Source organism: Protopterus annectens, chromosome 3.part0, assembly GCF_019279795.1.
Source record: "Protopterus annectens isolate FY-2018-M chromosome 3.part0, PAN1.0, whole genome shotgun sequence".
Taxonomy (NCBI): Eukaryota; Metazoa; Chordata; order Ceratodontiformes; family Protopteridae; genus Protopterus; species Protopterus annectens.
In genome coordinates, this window is record NC_056731.1 from 856911587 (window position 1) to 856931729 (window position 20143).

Consider the following 20143-nt stretch of genomic DNA (forward strand, 5'->3'; position numbering starts at 1 on the left):
TACCTAGAATTGGGCTGGACTTACATGGAATGTTCTATTTTGCTTTCTCTCAACTGAACCAACAGAACAAAGTATAGAAGGATTAGATGCCCGTAAGTAACACACTTCTGTTTGCATTGCATCAGACATTACATTTCAGTGAAACACTGATCCACTTCAGTAGAATAGCCCATACAAACTGGCTTTCTGCCACACAGGATGCCTTTGACCTAAATATGAGTGTAGTTTAAAAGATCATGCACTTTCAAATGGCACTATCTATTTATTTGGTGGCAATTTGATTTCAGTTCTATGAACTGAAGGCAGAGATAATACTTTTTACACAGACTATTTTATAAAATCTAGACATAATAGATACTATTACCTAATAAATTCATTTGATTGCTTTAGGGCAATAGAAAACAAATCATTTTGTGATATATGAGTGTAAATCTGGCACTACTACTAAAGAAAAGTTTATAGATGAAGAAAAAAGGCAAAACATACACCAAATATTTCATTCGTATGCCTCTGATTAATTTTGCTTTAAATTGTTATAGCTAGGCATGGCTAGGACATTCTGGTAATACATTTATTTTTATTTTATTTATTTATTACCCATCTATACTCATTATGTCTACTTTTCTGAAGCAACATGTGAGCACTGCCTCATTATGTGATTTTCTTAGAGTTATAATGTAGACAAATGGAGACTGAAAACAGTCAAACCTAGAACACACCTCTCAACTGTCCAGAATTTCAAAAAATGCCCAGATTTTTACTTTGTTATTTGGTCTGTCTACAATCATTGAAACAACTAAATAATAAAAAGAAATTTGAGTTTCAGACTTCATATATTTCAGAAAATGCATACTAATGCAAAATCTGTCATTCTGGCAACTTTGCAAGTTTATAAGAACAATATTTAAGATCTGTCCCTCAATTCTTGCACTAAGAGGTTAAGACATCTGCCCAGGACTGCAAGTTGAAGTTTGTTAAAAAACTCATAACCTTAATTTTCTATATTGAGATAACATATGTAACAGTATCTATGGTCTTTTGTTACTATGTAAAAATATTTTTCTGTTTTGCTGCTTCCAAAAAATCCGTTTTGTCCACAGATACTTATCACAGGAAAACACAGAGGTGAATGTTAAGCAGCATGGCAGCGTTATCATGAAAGACAGACAAATGTAAATCAAAATAACTGGACAAGTCTATGTGAAATAACTCAAATCAATTTCTTATTTATTTTTCAGGCAGATAAACCCTCTATAGTTCCGCACTCTTAATTTTATATATACAGCTCTCTCTCTCTCTCTCTCTCTCTCTCTATATATATATATATATATATATATATGTACATACTATGTACATACACACACACACACACACACACACACACACACACACACACACACACACACACACACAGATGATGGGATCAAACAACCTAAACTTTGATATTCACAATGTTGAGTAGAAAATGTCAATATTGCAAATTTTGATACACTGGTAATCATGCGGTGAGCAACAGCCTCAGAACATGCAATAATGAAATGTAAAAAATAACCAAAAAAGCAAAGTTTTAGAGGCACACCCCCAATAGTTATATATATTAACACAGAGATTGATCAGTATCTGGGAAAGGGCATATTTCCTACCAGGAATATTGTGCAGTTTTGCACACTTGTCAACCATCTGCTTAGGTGATCAAATATTGTCAACTAAATAGATATCGACCTGCTAGTGTTGACAATATTCACCCCTCTATATTGCTGTTGTTGTATCTTTCGGCTTTTCCCGGTTAGGGGTCGCCACAGTGGAACTCCGGTCCGCTAATGATTGGCAGTAGATTTTTACATACCGAGTTGCCAGCCCTGAAGTACAACCTTCAACGAAGGTACGCCCATTCACACATCTCCACAATGAAGACGCTTTAGCTGAGAATCAAACAGGACAACGTCTTATTGTGAGGCGACAATGCTACCGCAGCACCACCACCATGGTTTTCACCCCTCTATATATACTCAAAAAAAGCATTTTGTAATTTCAACTGCTTGCCTATACCAAATTCTCTCTCACTGTCAGTGATCCTAGGTATAGCAACATGAATGCAATTCACTGAGCAAATTAGCTTAGGACAAATACACCAGAGAATCACTTCTGACCTCACAGACATCGATCAAATGAAAGAAAATGTTACCCTACTGGTGTACAAAGATTGAGCCCTTGAGCTTTGGAGACCTAGAGTTCCTCTATAGGAAATGACTGTCAGCAAGTTTTGTCAGCAATGATACCTTTTATGGGAGAATTCCCCCTTCTTTGAGTTGATGCCACTATGGAGTTGGTATAAATATTAGTTTGGAGAAAGGCAGGGGGACTTCCTCCCCTGCAAAGAAACACTTAAAATAGTATTTTTCCTGCAAATGCAGTTCAAGGATTCCAGTCTTCTATGCATTCACTTTCATCCGGTTTACCTTTACATGTGCATATTGCACAAGGGCGAACCGCAAATGTCCGAAAGGCAGTCTGCAAAGTTTGCAAATGCCGAACAGAAAAAGGTTTGAATGTGCAATGAGCGAATGCACAGTGAATTTTGCTCATTGCACATTTGACATTCTGGGGTGGATTGCACTATATTGGGGATTGGCAAATGGTTCCTTTCCTCACTGTAGTGCAATCTCAGAGTTAGAATAATTAAGTAGGGGTGTGTGGGGGGCACAGGGGAGCTTGCCCCCCTGCTTTACACTTTGTTTTTTTCAACATTAATGTTCGAAAAACAGCGAATCTGCTTTTCAATTTGTTTTTTTCAAACATTAAGGTCCGTCGACATATCCAGTTTCGTGGTTTCGAGTTGCTCATATGAGTACTTGAACCACTGTGATTCGCGGTTTCAAAAGTATACCCTTTCATCCACATATAGTGAAAGTTTAGGAAAACCTATGCTTATCTGGCTGAGTGTAGGATTCACAGAATACAATGAACCCATACTCACACAGTGCACATTCTAATCTTCTCATTCACCATGATGCAACCTGATTGATGATATTGGATGGGGATTACCATTCTCATCCCAATTAGTTATGGGTTCCAGTTAGTAGTCATCAGGAGTTGTACTGTCACTATGAATTTTAAGCGCTCATTGTAATTGCTTGTTCATCTCCTATAGTTCCCTAGGTTTTCTTAAATAAAACATAATGTGTTATAAGTTCAACAATACCCCCGATTCAGATGGACAATGCTTTTGTAAGGTTATTTTAAGCTGAAATCAGGTTTCTGCCCTATCATTTCTCATTCAACGAAGGTATGCTCCTTAATGTTTTATGGAAATGGTCAGTATATATATTTATGCATGTATGTATGCATGCATGTATGTATGTATGTATGTGTGTATTTATTTAGTTTGCTTGCTTAAAATGTTAAAATGCCTAAAAATGTAATCACAGTACATAATTAAATAGAATTAATAGTATCAGCAACAAGCACAAAAAATGAAAATATGGAAAAACTGTATATATAAAGTACCAGCCACATGACAATCAGGCAGGGCACCCATTTGCACCACTGGTAACCAAGGTATAGGAATGTACTCATATTGCCAGAAGGGTTGGCCAGGGGTGATAAGATGAAGAGGCCCATGGTCAGCTATCCTATCCTGGGGGGAGGGCAAGGGGGGATCCCAATGCCTGTATGATCTCTGGTGGAGACCAGGAGCCCTGCAGTACAACTCAAGCCAACACAAGGGGAAAGCAACAACATCCTGATGTCTTTGCATTAGCCATCTCCACAGCTAGGGACATTGACAGGCCACTGCAATATTAACAACTCCTAAGCTCAGCACTCATCATCCCCATCAAATCCCTCATTCCTGGGACTAAACAATAAGGAACAATGAGATTGATTTCCGAAGGTGTCAGGGGGACCCACCCAAGCAAGGGTCATGTACAGGGTACCTGGCAAGGCGTCATTGGGTGATTCAGGGACAGGCAAACACAGAAGTCAGGGAGAACAGAATGAGACTATGCAAGGTCAGGAAGGGGGGGGGTTAAAAAAGGTTTATATAAATGTGCAGCCAAAGACCTGACTAGAGCCCATATGACCTGAGCTCAGTTAGGGGTCTCAGGCAATGTCAGAGCTGTGGGTGGGGGGCAGGAAGGGTATAGCTTTCTGCTAATGTGCCCAACCAGAGGAGGGACTTGGTAGCTCTCCAGCTGTTGGCCATGCTGTTTCACAATATTAAAAGTAAAAACAGATCCCTATGCCAGGTTTAAATCAGACATTCTGAAAAGATTATATATTTGGGGACTCTTTGTTGGAGATATCAAAGTCACCTGTCTGAATCAGGGAAGCTAGTAGATTCCAAAGCATGGGGGCAATATATGCTAAAATTTTCCAAATGGGTCTTCAGGATAGCTACTACCAGCTCACCTGATGGTCTGATGGGCCTAGCCAGAACACAGGGGTACAGAAGCTCCTTTATGTAAGCAGGCTGTATAGTGCCCAAACTGTAAGAATCTAGATCTTATGCAGAGACTTGGCAACAACTGCAGGCATTGCAGATCCTACAGCAGTGGTATAATATGACAGGACAAGAGACTCCAAGCAGAAATCCTGCCAGAGAACTGTGCATACATTACAGCCACTCCAGCTCCATATCAAGCAGCCCAATGTAAAATACATTTTAATAGTCTAAACAAAAGGTAACAGAAAATGAATTATTGTCGCAATATCTAAAGATACAACTATGTTCTTGATCAGGGTCATGTTCTTTAGATGGAAAAATAATGTCTTGATAATAGTTGATCCTAGACCCTTAAATAGGAGTCTTTCATAAAGACTCACATCTAGATGAATGATCTGAGATACAAATACAAGTCTAACACCAAAATCAGTTTGGAGGAAGAGGAAGATGAAATAGCGGCATGCACCAGCATCGCTTTAGTCTTTGACAGACAGTTTTATTGAACTAAAAATCATTGAAAAGAATCAGCTCCAAGCCATTTTGTACAGTGGTAAAATCTGGACCAGACAACTGAGTAAAGCTGAATATCAACAGAGTAAGATTCGTAAGAATTATTTCTACCTTGCAAGGTCTTGTTAATGATTCGCACCTATGGAGCTAATATGTACAAATACTGTATGTCCTGAATATAGCTGGCATAGGCAGAACTATTAACTGAAATCATACATATTCTAATTGCATAATATGTCAGTGCATGACCAACCCAGTTAAAAACTCCAAGGTGACTCCAAAATGTAGTAATTTGTGTCCACTGAAAATAGCCTTGTTAACAGAGAAAAAAAAACAGATAAAACATCATAATATTTAATGAATGAAGAAATTATGCTTTCAAGTCTGAGAACCCTACAGTGTTTTGATTAAAACTAAATAGACCACTCATATGTGCACCATTTGTATGTTTTAGACTTTTAAAATTAAGTTTTCAGATACGCCTTCCTTCTCCCTCCTCAAGACAAGAATCCATTGTACTTAATCTGATCTACCTGAGCCTGGCAGTTAGTCTTAGGAAGAAATTTCATTACTGGAATTATAGCTAGAAAACCAGCACAAAGCATTTTAGGAGCAGAGCTGAATGCGCCTTTCTCTCATATCCCTCTTTTTTATGGCTGTTGACTTTCTATGTACTTTATAGCTCATTTGAGCCTCTACCACCATTAATGGCTATTACAAAATCTTTCTCTTCCTGTAGTAAAGATGTCTTACTTACAACCCTTTCCATTTGCATTTGTTTTCTGAAATACTTTATGGTGACAAATTTGTGTACCTTACACATAATGTCTTGATGCCTGGAACATGTTTAAACAGTGTCATACTAAGGAAAAAGTGAGTGTCCAGATCTCTTCTGCCAGGCAAAAAGTAATATTTTGTTTATTTTCTTTAAAATATTAATACTGTCTTTTCAAATGTAAAGTTATTTTGCTTCTCATACTGATTAATATTTGCAGAGCTATTGATTTATAGGAAAATATGCTATTTAGCTGGTTTTGAGATTTGAATTTGAGTAGTATTCCCACACTTGAAATCATCTAACCTGTAGTATGCTTATAAAGTATTTTTTTTAATTGACAAGCAATGATGGCTAAAGGCAGACATTTTATTAAAGTCCCTGTTTATTTCAGCAAAGCCTTCAGGGTGAATAAAATCATACATACTCAAAGAAACTTACATATATGCATACAATTAAACTTACATCCAATAACCAATCAAATATTAATTTCTTAAAATAGTTTTGCCAGGCACCCATGTTAAGAAAGTCCAGTCCCCAACTCACTCCTTACGTCTGGTGTTTTAAATATCTACCTTCATAGTCCAGACATATAATTTTTTAACCATTCAGGCTGTCCTCATCTAACATCTGACAAATTTCAAGGAATAATGCCCTTCAATCCTTCAGTCCCTGAGCAGCCAAAAGAGAATGTGTCCACCTACAAACCATATCTGTCTTATTACAAAAACTTTCCAAAACAATTCCAAGAAAAAGTAATAGGAACCCTCGTAACCCTCAATAACACTATTAACAAAAATTTGCATGTCCTCTATGACCAAGAAAGAACATGAATGAAACCTCCCCTAACAGGGGTCTGAATGGGGCAATGAGGGGTCCAGAATGAGAGATGAAATCAGCAAGAAAAGAAATGAAAAGAAAAAAAAAAGAAAAGAAAAGGAGAAAAGGAGAGTAGTATTACTGGGTCTGAATTCATCCTCAAGTCCTGGTTAGTACCTTCACTTGGTGGACCCTGTTTTCACAAAATTTCACAAAGACGATCATGGAGAAAGGTAGGTTAGAAAATAAAAAGATGGATGTATGCACAGGTTCCAGGATAAAAGAGTGCTCACTCCTGGTATATGCACTGATGCCAGAACTGGAAAAAAAGGGGGTGTCAAATCTTCAGAACACAGAACCTTTCCTGTCACTAGATTAGATCAGGGCACCCCACACCACCCCATAACAGGATCAGCAGTTCATAAAAAAACAAAAAAGAAAATGACACGGCAAAAAAAGAGCCATAGGGATGGTAAAGTGGGCTATTGAGGATAATGAAGAAATGATGTATTGTTGTTATTATTATGCAAAAAGCCCAGAATTCCCAGGCAAAGGATATGTGGAAACTTTAAGAGATAAATTAGTGGAAAGAAAATACTAGCTCATGAAAAGCAGGGAAAAACTAAAAATAAAACTGTGAATTCATTAATATAAAGGTTCCATGAAAAACATTACATAAACAAAAAAACTTTGGGCCACCTGGAAAAAGAAGTGATAGAGGAAGTGCAAAAATATGAAGAACAAAATCTAGAAATTTTTGAAAGGTATAAAAAAGAAACAGAGACATCTTTACTTTTATGTACTTTGGAGAGGGAATAAAAAAGGTATCTGGTGCAGCGGTTAATGCTGTCACCTCACAGCAAGAGGTTCTCTGGTTCGATTCTTGGCTGGGGTGCCTTCTGTGTGGAGTTTGCATGTTCTCCCTGCGTTCGCGTGGGTTTCCTCTGGGTACTCCGGTTTCCTCCCACATTCTAAAGACATGCTTCTGGAGCATTGCTCCCCGGGCCTCCGCTGAAAACAGGATCTGTGGAACCTAGTCGGACATTCCCGGTCAACAAATGTTAAATAAATAAATAAGGTAAATGTGGATTATTCAAAATGAGTTTATCGCCCATTTTTGTAGTTAAGATCCCCTCCCCTATCCAACCATTAATTGAATTCTGTAAATCTTTTTTTTTTAATATCAACAAAGGGATCCATGTCAAATTTTTCATATTTTTATGAATTGTACAACAATGCATAGTGCATATTGATATGCATTTCTTTTGACATGACTACAATGTCCCCACCGTTATCAGCTGGTTTAACCACAGTTGTAAAATCCTGTCTCATAAGTTTTATCTAAATTAAACAACATAATATTTAGAAGATGTATTAATCTTCTTCTTCTTTTGGCTTTGACCAGTTAGGGGTCACCACAGCAGATCACCTGTCTGCTCAAGACTGGTAGTGGAGTTTTACGGTATCCAGTTGCCAGCCCAGCGCCCAACCTTCCACAGAAGGCACACACATGCACGCACTCACACCTAGGGCCAATTTAGAGTGTCCAATCCACCTACAGCATGTTTTTGTGATGTCGGAGGAAACCCAGGCGACCACAGGGAGGACATGCAGACTCCACACAGAAGGCACCCCAGCTGAGGATTGAACCGGAGAGCCTCTTGCTGTGAGGTGGCAATGCTAACCGCTGCTCCACTGCGGCCACCCTAGAAGATGTATTAATATAATAATTAAATCTCTTTTTAACAATATTATAAAAACACTGTCAATGTAACCACTATGATAATCAATGCTGTCATTCTTCACTCCAGGGAGACTAATGTGCCACCTCACTCATTCCAACACCTGTAGAGTATAACGCCTCCTTCTGCATTCTCTAGGCCAGACAATTCATTACTTTGAGTGAGTGTTCAAAGGCTTCTCACCAAATTCAGATTACTCAGACAGATAGACTTAAGGTTGTCCCTCTTTTCATTGTCAGACTGTGTCGTGGTGGAGGTTTATGCCTTACTTTTTCATCTGTGCAAGATCCTGTTCTCTTACAGACTCTGTGCGTGAAGGTAATAAAACTTAAAGTACCCAATAACAACAGTTGCTTTTCTGCCTCGGAAAGAAGCTTGTACCATTAAAACAGTGGCAGACTTCTTTCAAGAGGGACCTTAAGAAGAGGGAAACAGACATCAAACTGCAGCAGCATTGACTATAGGCTTCTGAATGCTTCAGATCTTTATTCAATATTCAGTGAAGCAGCAGCAACAAAGATAATAGTGTACAGACTTTGGTTGTTTCCTATTGTGCAGTAACATCTTCTTATGTCTATGTGTATGTGTGTGGGTGGGGCTAGCTAGTGCAAAGGTCACTATTCCTATGTAACCTTGTCATGCAGCATTCTTTCTGCACATAGTATTTCATGTTACTCACAAGCTAGCCTACAGCTGAGGAGGGACTTGGGCCTATCTCTATCTGCCACAGACCTACTTACTTCTAGGATAGAATTAACTCCATACCTCTCAGCCTCTTAGCCTATGAAATCTGGAAAAGCCACAAACAGTGGGGGAAAAAGACCCAAAAATAGGGACAAATTTTAAATATTACTCTTAGAAAGTTTACAGAATAAATGGTTTTGCACCAGGATGCATTTTTCTGAAATGAAGGATATAAAATTTGAAACTCAAATATCTGTCATTAACTACTGATTTCCATCTCAATAATATAATGGTCTTTTGGCTTTTCCCAGTTAGGGGTCGCCACAGCAGAACTCTGGTCCACTAATGATTGGCAGTGGATTTTTAGGGTACCGATTTGCCAGCTCGATGCTCAACCTTCAAAGAAGGCACACCCATTCACGCACGCACCTACCTGCATGCCTTTGAAACATCACTCGACCATGGAGAGGACATGCAGACTCCACACAGAAGGAGCTCCAGCCGAGAATAGAATGGGAGAACCTCTTACTGTGAGGCGACAATGCTAACCGCTGCACCACCGTGGCCTTGACTTCCATCTCAATGATTTGCCAAAAAAAAAAAAAAAAAAACACTAATTTTATGAAGAAAAGGACAAAATATCAGGCAAAAATTTGGACATTCTGTAAAAATCTGAACAGTTTTGAAGTCATTCCTGGCCATCCATCCATTTTACCCAGATTCATCAGTAAATATACTTTCCATCTTAACCTTTATTATTATTTTTTTAACTGAAACAACTACTACACAAAAGTGAAGTATTCCCAAGGAAGGGAACATGTCCTCATCTGCTATCACTACTGACACACCCACTTACTTTCAGCTAATAAAAGCCATGCTACTACTCCTCATAATAATCCATAGCGTAATTACTCTTTTTGCTTTATTCATATTTCAGTCATGACTCCGAATCACAAAAGAACAGTTGCTGATCAACTATTCTAAATAGGGTTGTTACTTTTTGGTCATCCACAATGGAACACAGCAGATATGGGCAAAATGAATGCTTTAAAATAAGAGTGTAGCAACTTGATATTATCTTGAGGTATAACCAAATGATCTAGTCGACCATGGCCAGGATAACAGTACAAATCAGAGTATTTCTCTGGTATCTAATGACTTATATGTGTTAAACCCCTTTCCAAAAAATATATAGGTTTGTAGGAAAAAAGTATATGTTTTCAGCAGTCATGCGAGACATGCACCTAGTAGAGTTTATAAACAAAATCTCATCTTTTATTCATTTTAACATGTCAGAATATATACATAGTTACATATGATATCAAGTACTGACCCCAGTAATGATTAATCAGGTACAAAGAGTTTATGCCTAGGGGAAGAACTGCACGGTATTTAAACCTGTATCACAAAAGCAGGTACACTTAACCTCATTGTATAACTGTTCATTCAGTGCAGATTTTAAGTCCAGCAATTCGGTTGCTAAACACTTTGTTCAGGATGTAGGAGGTGGCTCCACAGAGATGGTCCTAAAATGACTATGGATTTATTCTTGGGCGCTGTATAGAGATAGATAAAAGTACACATCAATGTTTTACCACTGTTGTACTTCAGGACAACTGCAACTCTACATGAAATATAATCACTGACATTTATAATTAAAAGCCTTAAAAGCTGCACTTTCATTCCATGTTTCTTACAAACATACTAGTGGGTAAGCAGTCCTTTTTTTGGTTAGATATTGCATTCTAAAATAAAGGAGTAAGTCTATTTAGATGAAAGATGGAAGTTAACTACCAGATGAATCCTTCACCACCTTTTTGCATACCTCATGGTCAGTGCAATTTGTTGTGGACATAATGCTGATTTTTTTTGCAGTCATGTGATCTGTATCCATAACAGATTAGCTGTATAACCATGCACAAAAAGTCGAATTGTACAACTGATGTTTACGGCTGTCAGATATAAACTTGCAAGGAAATATGAAGGTCCAATGTTTCAGCAGATAAAGAATGTAGGATTTGAATTAACATAGTATAGTTCTTTAAATGAGTTCAAGTCACACCGTTTTCAGTTCTGTGATGTAGATTTAAGTTGTTAAGCTGGCCAGGTACCCCATTAGAGGACATATCTCTTAGACAGACACACCCCAGCATATTTCAAAAAATCTGAAAGTGGTGACTCAGAGACCTAGACACTTGCTTTCCTCCTTTTCTCCCTCTCCTTTTTTCAGGAAGGCACAATGTTAAAAACCTTCAGCAGAATGTGGCTTAAAATCGTTTATCTATACAACCCTCTTCAGCATGCCCCTCATTCCATCACTAGAGTAATCTCCAGTGTAGCAATAAAAAAGGGAAGCTGTCCATTAATTGATATTCTATATCACTTCTGAAAGGCTACTAATTTTTAGCCCTGGTACTCGAATGCTAGGGGTGACAATCTTAAAAGCAAACAGCAAAGACAGTAAGCAATCAGAGACAGTCAAAACCCTCAAGGTTTTCATTTCACAGATAGCGATATTTACTAAACAGAACTTATTTATCACCTAACAGGAAGCATAACATATAATCCTGGATTTTTTTTTTGGTTGTTTTGTCTGGGGGGGTTCACTCTCATTTAACATAGTTCTTCATGGATGATTTTAGATGTTGTTGGAGTGGTTTGCATACCACTTGATTATAACATACATGGTGCTAACTGCTTAATTTATAATTGCGCTGTTAAAAACACAAAAGTAGATTGCTATTGAATTCAGATAGATAGCAGGGTACCAGCAAGAAAAACAGACACTGTTAGTAAACACGTGAAAGAAGGACATTTTGCTTTTCTCAGTTAGAAGGTGACTCAAGAATCTAAGGGATGCTTGTATTGTTAACATTTAACTCTAACAACAAGAATCTAAAGGATGCTTGTGTTGTTAACATTTCAACTCTAACAATACTAGAAATAAAATTTCCTTGATGCAGATATTCTCAGAATCTCTGAATCCTAGCTTAAGACCAAGAAAATTACTACATATACTGTCTCTCAGCATTGTTATGTTTTCCAAGGCTTGATGCTTAGTAAAGTGCTGAACACTGAAGGAGGATTACTGCCTCTGATATAAGAAATTAGTTAAAGCACTTTTGTTGCCTGCTTCCCAAATTCATAAGATTGACACCCAAAATGACTGGCATGCAGACACATTGGAGGCAATAACTTAAGCTAAGGGTTGGCGTGATATGTTAACTACTTCCTGCTTTCCTTTAATCAACAGGCTAATCACTATGGCCATAACCTCATTGCTGCAATTTAACAATTAATTTTTTTTTTTTTTTTTTTTTTTTTTTTTTTTTTTTTTGAGGCACATAAACAATAAATCCTTTTATTATCAGTGAACATTTGAGAAAGTGATTAACTGTTTCATTACATTTACAATTTAACTACTCCTAAAGATCTCATATATATAAATATATATATATATATATATATATATATATATATATTTATTTTTTTTTTTAATTTCTTTTTATTGACTTTTAGTTATAACAAAACAAATCATACAAAACTATAATACATTATAAAATATGTAAACAGAAGTCACTCTACAAGAACTAACTATATACAGAACCCATCTATGCGAGGTCCCTAACAAGAAGGTTTAAATGCAGAGTATTTATGTTAGTATAAACTCATACACCATTCTCCAAGTGTCCCTCTGTGTAGGATTTAGCCTCATGGAATACCACAGATATTTGTGGGCAGAAATATGCTTCCCAGCAATCTTTTGGAGACCTTCCCAAGAAAGAGTCGATCTATCCCTCCAATTTAAGGTGATATAGTATTTTATCAGCATAAAAGATGTTATAAGAAAGTGTATATTCTTAACGTCCTTCCCTTCCGGGGGTATATGGAGGAGGGCAAATTGCCAAGAGAGCGTAGATTTTTCATAGCCCATTATTTCTAGTTTGACTCTGAGGGCACACCAAAGCCTGTAAGCGCACTTGCAACTCCAAAAGATGTGCATGATGTCTGCTTCCATCGTAGGGCAGAATTGGCAAAAAGGAGGGATTTCATTGTACATCTTGTTTAGTAAAGCTGGGGTATAGTATGCGTTATTTATTAACATAAGTTGGGTATATCTGAACTTTAGCAGGGGAATAGCTTTGGAAAATTTTCGAATGGCTTGGGCAATGGACTCAGAAGAAATCGAGGGGTCTTGTTTTAACCAAAAATCAGAATGGATAGCATCTTTCGAGCATCTGATTGCAGAGATTAGTTTATAAGCGTGAGAAACCATTTTCTTTTTACGAGTTAGAAGATTCCATAATACCTTACATAATTCTAATTGGTATTCATGAATGTCGATACCCTCCCAAAATCTACTACAAATATCTTTTAATTGCCTAATCATGATGGAGTATTTGAGCGAAGCTTAAGTCTGTTTCTGATGGAAGACGTATCATCCATCTTTAGTGAAAAGAAGTCAAGGACGGTTTTACTTTTGATCAGGGGGTATGGATTCAAATTAATCATATTCTCGTTTAGTTTAATGTTAGGATTAAGGTGTAAAGGTTGGAAAAGAAGAAAAGGTAAATGTAGGTTTAAGGATTTAAACAGGTTTTGCGTACATTTGATTTGGGACCATAGGTCATTTTGAATTTTATACTTTCTTTTGGCTGTGATATCTAAAAAAGGAAGTGCCATGGGATTAATGGAAAGCGATTTGATATAATTGTGATAAAGCTTGACCCAAGATGGACTCCAGGCCATTAATTCTTCTCTAAAAGTGGCGATGTTAATTATTCTACTGCTTCTAATTATTTCGTACATTAGTCTAAAATCTGGAAGACCTAGACCACCTTTATCCTTAGGGTAAACTAATTTTTGATAGGTTATTCTGATGGGTCTCGGGTGCCATATAAATTTCAAGAGAGATGTGTGTATATTATTAAAGCTTTATTATGTATCAGAGTATTGGTAGCATTCAGGACGTACAGCAGTCTCGGTAGAATATTCATTTTGATAATGGCTACTCTCGAGAAAACCGGCAGTTTTAATTGAATCCATCTTTCTAGGTCCTTTTGTATCAAGTTCCAACACCTCGATATCCCCTCATGTTGTTGCATATTTCCATCTGTCTTAAAGGATATACCTAGGTATTGTAGGTGGTCGTTAACTTTTATATTAGGCAGGGATCTTTCACTAGGTAGTTGCGAGTAAATGTTAATTGGGAAGATCGTTGTCTTATCTAAATTTACTTTATAATTTGAGAATTTGGAAAAAGTTTGTAAGGTATTATTAATTTTGTTAATATCAGAGTTGGGAAGGGAATAGTAAATATTCAAATCATCCGCGTACGCAGATAGGGGTATTTCGGTATTGAATAACCTTGGAATATAATGGAATGTTCTCTGCTTAATAAGTAGGAGCAGAGGTTCTATATAGAGGTTGAATAAAAGTGGCGATAAGGGGCAACCCTGCCTAATCCCATTATTAATCACTATCCTCTTTGAGGTATTCTTGTTTATTTGTAACGTAGTATATGCATTTTTATAAAGAGTGTTAAGAATGTGGATAAACTGTGCTGGGAATTTAAATCTTTGTAAAACAGAGATCAAGATTTTTTTGTTTATTCTGTCAAATGCTTTGGATGCATCAATAGCGAGGGCGTAAATGGGGGTACATTTAATCATTGATAAAGAAGACATAGCATTTAGGGTCAGGGTCTGGTCAAATGTTTGTCTGTGGTTTATGAAGCCTGATTATTCCGGAGAGATGATTTTATTAATCACTGATTTCAATCTATTCGCTAAAATTGCTGCCAAAATCTTAATGTCTATATTAATAATAGAGATGGGTCTATAGTTATTAGGATTGGTATTGTCTTTATTCAGTTTGGGAATTAGAATAGTTCTAGATGCATTTAAGTGGGGGTCGCAAACATCCTTCTGAATAATGAAGTTAAAAAGGTGGCATAGAATGGTTGTTAGTTTATGACTAAAGGATTTATAAAATTCGGCTGTGAAGCCATCCGGTCCTGGTGCTTTATTATTTTTAAGGTTATTGATCACAGACATAGTATCTCTTTGATTGATCTCGGCCAATAAAGATTGATGTTGTTCTTCTATATTTGGTATTGTTAGTTTGTCGAGGAATAGCTTTAGTTCATGTTCGTCAATAATACTGGGGTGGGGTTGTAAACTTCTTCATACATCTCCTCAAATATTTTTATTATGTCTTGTGTATTACAGATATATTTTTGATGAACCTTAATTTTTGAGATGGGGGGTAAGTTATTATGTTGGTTAATTAATCTCGCTAAAAACCTAGAAGGGAGCTGAGCCCAGTGTGAGTAATTAGCCAAGGTTTTGATTTCGTGGAATGATAGGTTTTCAGCTTGAAGGATACTAGTTTTATCTGTAGTTGGTTAATCTCCTCTCTAATTCCAATGAGTATTTTTTTTGTATTCGTGCTTCTAGAGATTTTAATTCTTCCTGTATATTCCTCTCTTTAGATATATAATTATTCCTGTGATAGGCAGATTTATTAATTAATACCCTCTGATCAGCACTTTGGTGGTAGCCCATGAAATATCAAACGGAGTGTTGATGTCTTTAATGGCAAGAATACATTGGTCTAATAATGTATCGATTTCTTTCTTAATATCAGACTTACTTAGTAGATTAGGGTTAAGTTTCCAACATCTTAACAGATTACTTGGGGGGGTAGATCGGGATTGATCTATAGTTAGAGTAATCTTAGAATGATCAGACAGTGATCTCGGTTCGATGCGGACAGTGGATGTAAATTTCCGAAATATGTCGGAAATTAGAAAGAAGTCCAGCCTGGACCAGGACTTGTGACACTGCGAGAAAAAGGTATATCCTTCATTATTCAGATTGTCAGAGTTACTACGGTAGGGGTCAAATAGATTAAAGTCATTTTTAAATTCCGAAATAGCGGAGGAAGCCTGTAAATTATAAGAGGTTAGGTTATTAGATCTGTCTAGAATTGGATCCTGGATAGAGTTCCAATCTCCCCCTACTATAAAGTAGTGTCCAGGGAAGTTATGAAGGATGTTGTATAGGTTCATTATAAATTTGTGTTGGAGCGCAGGGGCATATAAGTTTAAGACCATGATAGGTTTATCCAAGTTGTCTATTTTAGTTACAGTAGCACCATCGTCCTTCAGGGTCCGAGTCTTGTTTTAAGATAGTGTAATAAAAGGAGTTTTTAATAATGATAGCTACTCCTGCTTTATTAGTACTATTCCCGCTGCTATAATATCCTTAATCCATTTTTTTATTTATAGTGTTCCACTGTTCTTTTAACAAATGCGTTTCTTGTAACAGAATGCATTCTAAATTGGTTTTGAATACCAGATGAAGGATTAATTTTCTTTTGCTATCAGATTGTAAACCTTTAACATTCCATGAGGCTATCCTCCACATGCCAATCTTAACATTTGTAGGAAACAGTAGAGGTTAATCCTATCTATGATATAAGAGTTTGGTGCAGAGGGCATAGACATGAACAATCTATTATTCAGCAATAGATGGGTGACTCCTCCAGCGTTCATCCAGTGCCTAACCACTTCTTCCTTCTTCCTGGAAGAGACTGGAATACATATATCATTTGAACAAGTTTCATTCAGTACAAATAACATTTTTACAACTACTAGGATAAAGCACATGTATGATACAAGCAATATGTATCCCAGCTTACTGAGCACAATTGTACAAAGGCAAGAGAGCTAAACTGTCTCTAGCAACACTACTGACCAACTCATTGAGAGCAAAACCAAAATGTAAAAAGATACTACAACTTTTTGTTTATATATGACAGCAAGACTTCCTAGATTTATTTAATATGTTCAGAAACCTGTTAGTATTGGCTCAAGTTTTGTTTCCCCATGAGACATGCGCTTTTGATCAAATCAGTCTTGTGGGTATAGGTCAACATAAAATATATGCTCCTATGCATCTCTATAGTGTTCAATCTAACTTCTTTATATCTATTTGTGAGTGGTAGTCATAAGATATCTTTATATTCCAAGGAAATTTCGTCCCAGTCTTTGGGTGATTCTCTGATCGAATCACTGAGTTGAACAACAAAAAGGAGATTGTTATAGGAAGTATCAAATCTCAAAAATGAGCCTTAAAGGATGTATCCTATTATTTCCCTTCCCATGACCTCTCCTGATCTAGGGGTCATTGGCACTACCGAGTTAATTTTAAACTTGCATGGATATTTGAATATTAGTCCTATTTCAGGGATTATTGGTGGATACCAGTGTTGCCTCCGTCCTATAAGAGGACCTTGCTCAAGGCTGTGTAGTTATTCTTGTGTTGTGCGGAGCCCACTACATTCCCCACCTTTCAAGCTGTGAGACCGTAGATAGTGAAGCCTAACTCCATATGAAAACCGGAACATCATTGATATGCATGGGCAATTCGGGGAGCCCCGTTCTTACTCATGACATATGTACTACTTGCATCTAACCCTACCACTGTATGCAACTATATTTGTCCTCTAATTGATCTCAGTCGTTTTTCCTTCGAGGTGAAATAACATGCTGTCATCCACTCGTCAGTGGAGGTAAGTGTGCGGGTAAACTATAAGTGTATGTGGACATCAGCTATACTGGAGAGCAAAACTAGACTCCCTTTTATCTTCCTTACTCAGTTAAACCAGACAGAAGTTCTAGTAACTGGGGTCTTTGGTCTATTAGGACATTGTAGGGGACCATATTTGCAAGATCCATATATAGTTAGATTGTATCATTAAACTAATTAGTAGAGAATGTACTAAAGCCTTCTAGAATTAAGGAGGTAATTCGTTCAATTATACCTTACAACTTAGTATTAGATAATGTGAAATGAACATATTTCCATTAAGAAGTATTTAGGTATGTAATATGCTTAGAAGTATTTATGGAAAGGATCTATTCATAAATATGTCCAGTTATAAAACTACCCATTCAAACCAAGGATGATGTCTCTATAGTAGTAGCATCTCCCTTTTGAGCAGCAGTCAGGGTTTATTGGTCAAGTAATACAAACTTAAGTCTAGCGTAATATATAATGAGTGACTACAAATGATTTACCTCATATCTATTGGTATTTAGGTCTCTTTCTAGCAACAGGTAAGCTCTTGTTGTTAGGTAGGAAAAAGTTCATCCCATACAGAAAATGCAAAAATTGTATCCATGATGTAAAGTGACCACCTGAGCAATAAAAAAACATTCTCAATGTATCCCCTATGTTATAGGTGTTCAAAACACAGAACCTGAGAGGACAGATCCCTTTAGCAAAGCATACTAACAATTAATTTTTGATAATTGATTTTAACATACAACTGGGTTGACAAAATATCAACAAAATTTTCTGGGCTTACTCCCAAGTTCTGTTTTTTTCAGCTTAGTAAGCTAATATATAATTCATAAGTCTGATTGCTAGACTGCATAAATGCCTTAATGCAGGCAGGTCTGGGGGGGGGGGCATGGCTGATTAACATATGCCTCACCCCTTGACTGTCTCATTAGTATTTAGCATGCCTGTGGAGGCTTTCTCCGTGGTTCTGCATGACTTTGTGTTGCAGCACAGTGGTAAGGCTGTCTCTGAGTAATAAACAGTTACTGCAAAGTGTACACCTCATGTATACCTTGCAGTAACCTTTTGAAATCAGGCATCATATCTTCATAAGGTACTCATTACAAACAGGGTTATGCTATGAGCTGTTAACAAGTTTTATTGGTTATTTTTGAGTTGATTCTTCACGCAGCACTTGAAAAATTTGAAAAAAGAAATTCTACCCCTGAAAAATAATCTCTTGGGCTTAGTGAGCATATCTGATTTAAAAAGGATAAGCAATATCTTCATTCTGTTACCACTAATCTTCACTAAGCTTTATTTTGACACAGCAGTGGAATAAGCTACATCTTTCTTCCATTAATTTTGCATTCATATGCTTTTGTTTTGGGATATCTTACCCTTATTTTAGTCCACACAGTCCAATGTACTTTCCGTAAATGATATTTCATAACTGGCCAAATCATTAAGGCATAAGTTTGGCAGTTAGCATTACATGACCCTAATTTAACTGTGAAATTGCACATAATTACCTCAGAAGCAGTGTTACTGGTCATAACACAGAAATGAACCAATTAGAGGTATACACCTTTTACTGATGGCTTCAATCAGAATACTGTTATTTATCAGAGCTGTGTTGATTAAACAGTAGCATGGTTAACAATGTTTTTGCAGAGAGAGCAATGCAAATTCTTCATGTAACAGTTCAATAGACAATTGACATACAAGCATACGCAATAATTTATTGGCATTAATTGAAAGCATTATGCATTAATCTGAGACATGAATGGTAAAAATCAGGAAACGTTTAACTACAGAAAACTCCAGTCACTCCAACAGCCTTATCTACACACAATTATTTATATATATTTTATCAGATGGGTGTCAGAGTGTATATTTTCTGTACCCCAAGCAATGTGATATGAAGGAAGAAAACAAGCATACTTTACTTCTTGACGTCTTTGGCTCACCTCCTTACCTATATGGCTCAGTTATTATGGAAGCATTATCAGGCACACTGTACAGTTTATACATGTGTGAAACAAGGCTTTGCTACAGTACCATCTAGGTGATGTGCATAGTAATGTCAAACAGCTTAACAATTTCACATTACTTCTACAATATGGTGGTCTTGTTGATAAAATTCCATCCCTACTTTGAATGAAATGCTAAATCAAGTTCAGCATCTGCCTCACTTGGTGGTAGCTTAGATGGATATAATTGATCCCATAGCATTTACTGTAAAATATAAAGGAATATGTGCTTTATTACAAAAGAAAAACACCACCAATAGCTGCAAATTAAGAACTCAACAATACATTCACAAAAATGATCAATGAACATAGTAAGGCCTTTTTAAGTTTAATGTTGTTGGCTGCTCAAAATGCAATTACATGAATATGGAAATCAAAAGCTAAACCAGCTGTAATTGAAAGAGTGAATATTCAAAAGAAGATAAAAAAAAATAGAGATGGGATCTCTTTAAAAGCAAACTACACAAAAATAAATCACATTTGTCAGGACTGTGTCTTTTTACGTCATTATAGTAATGACAACGCTGATACCTCATGCAGGTGATTTCTGAGGCAGGTATTACTGC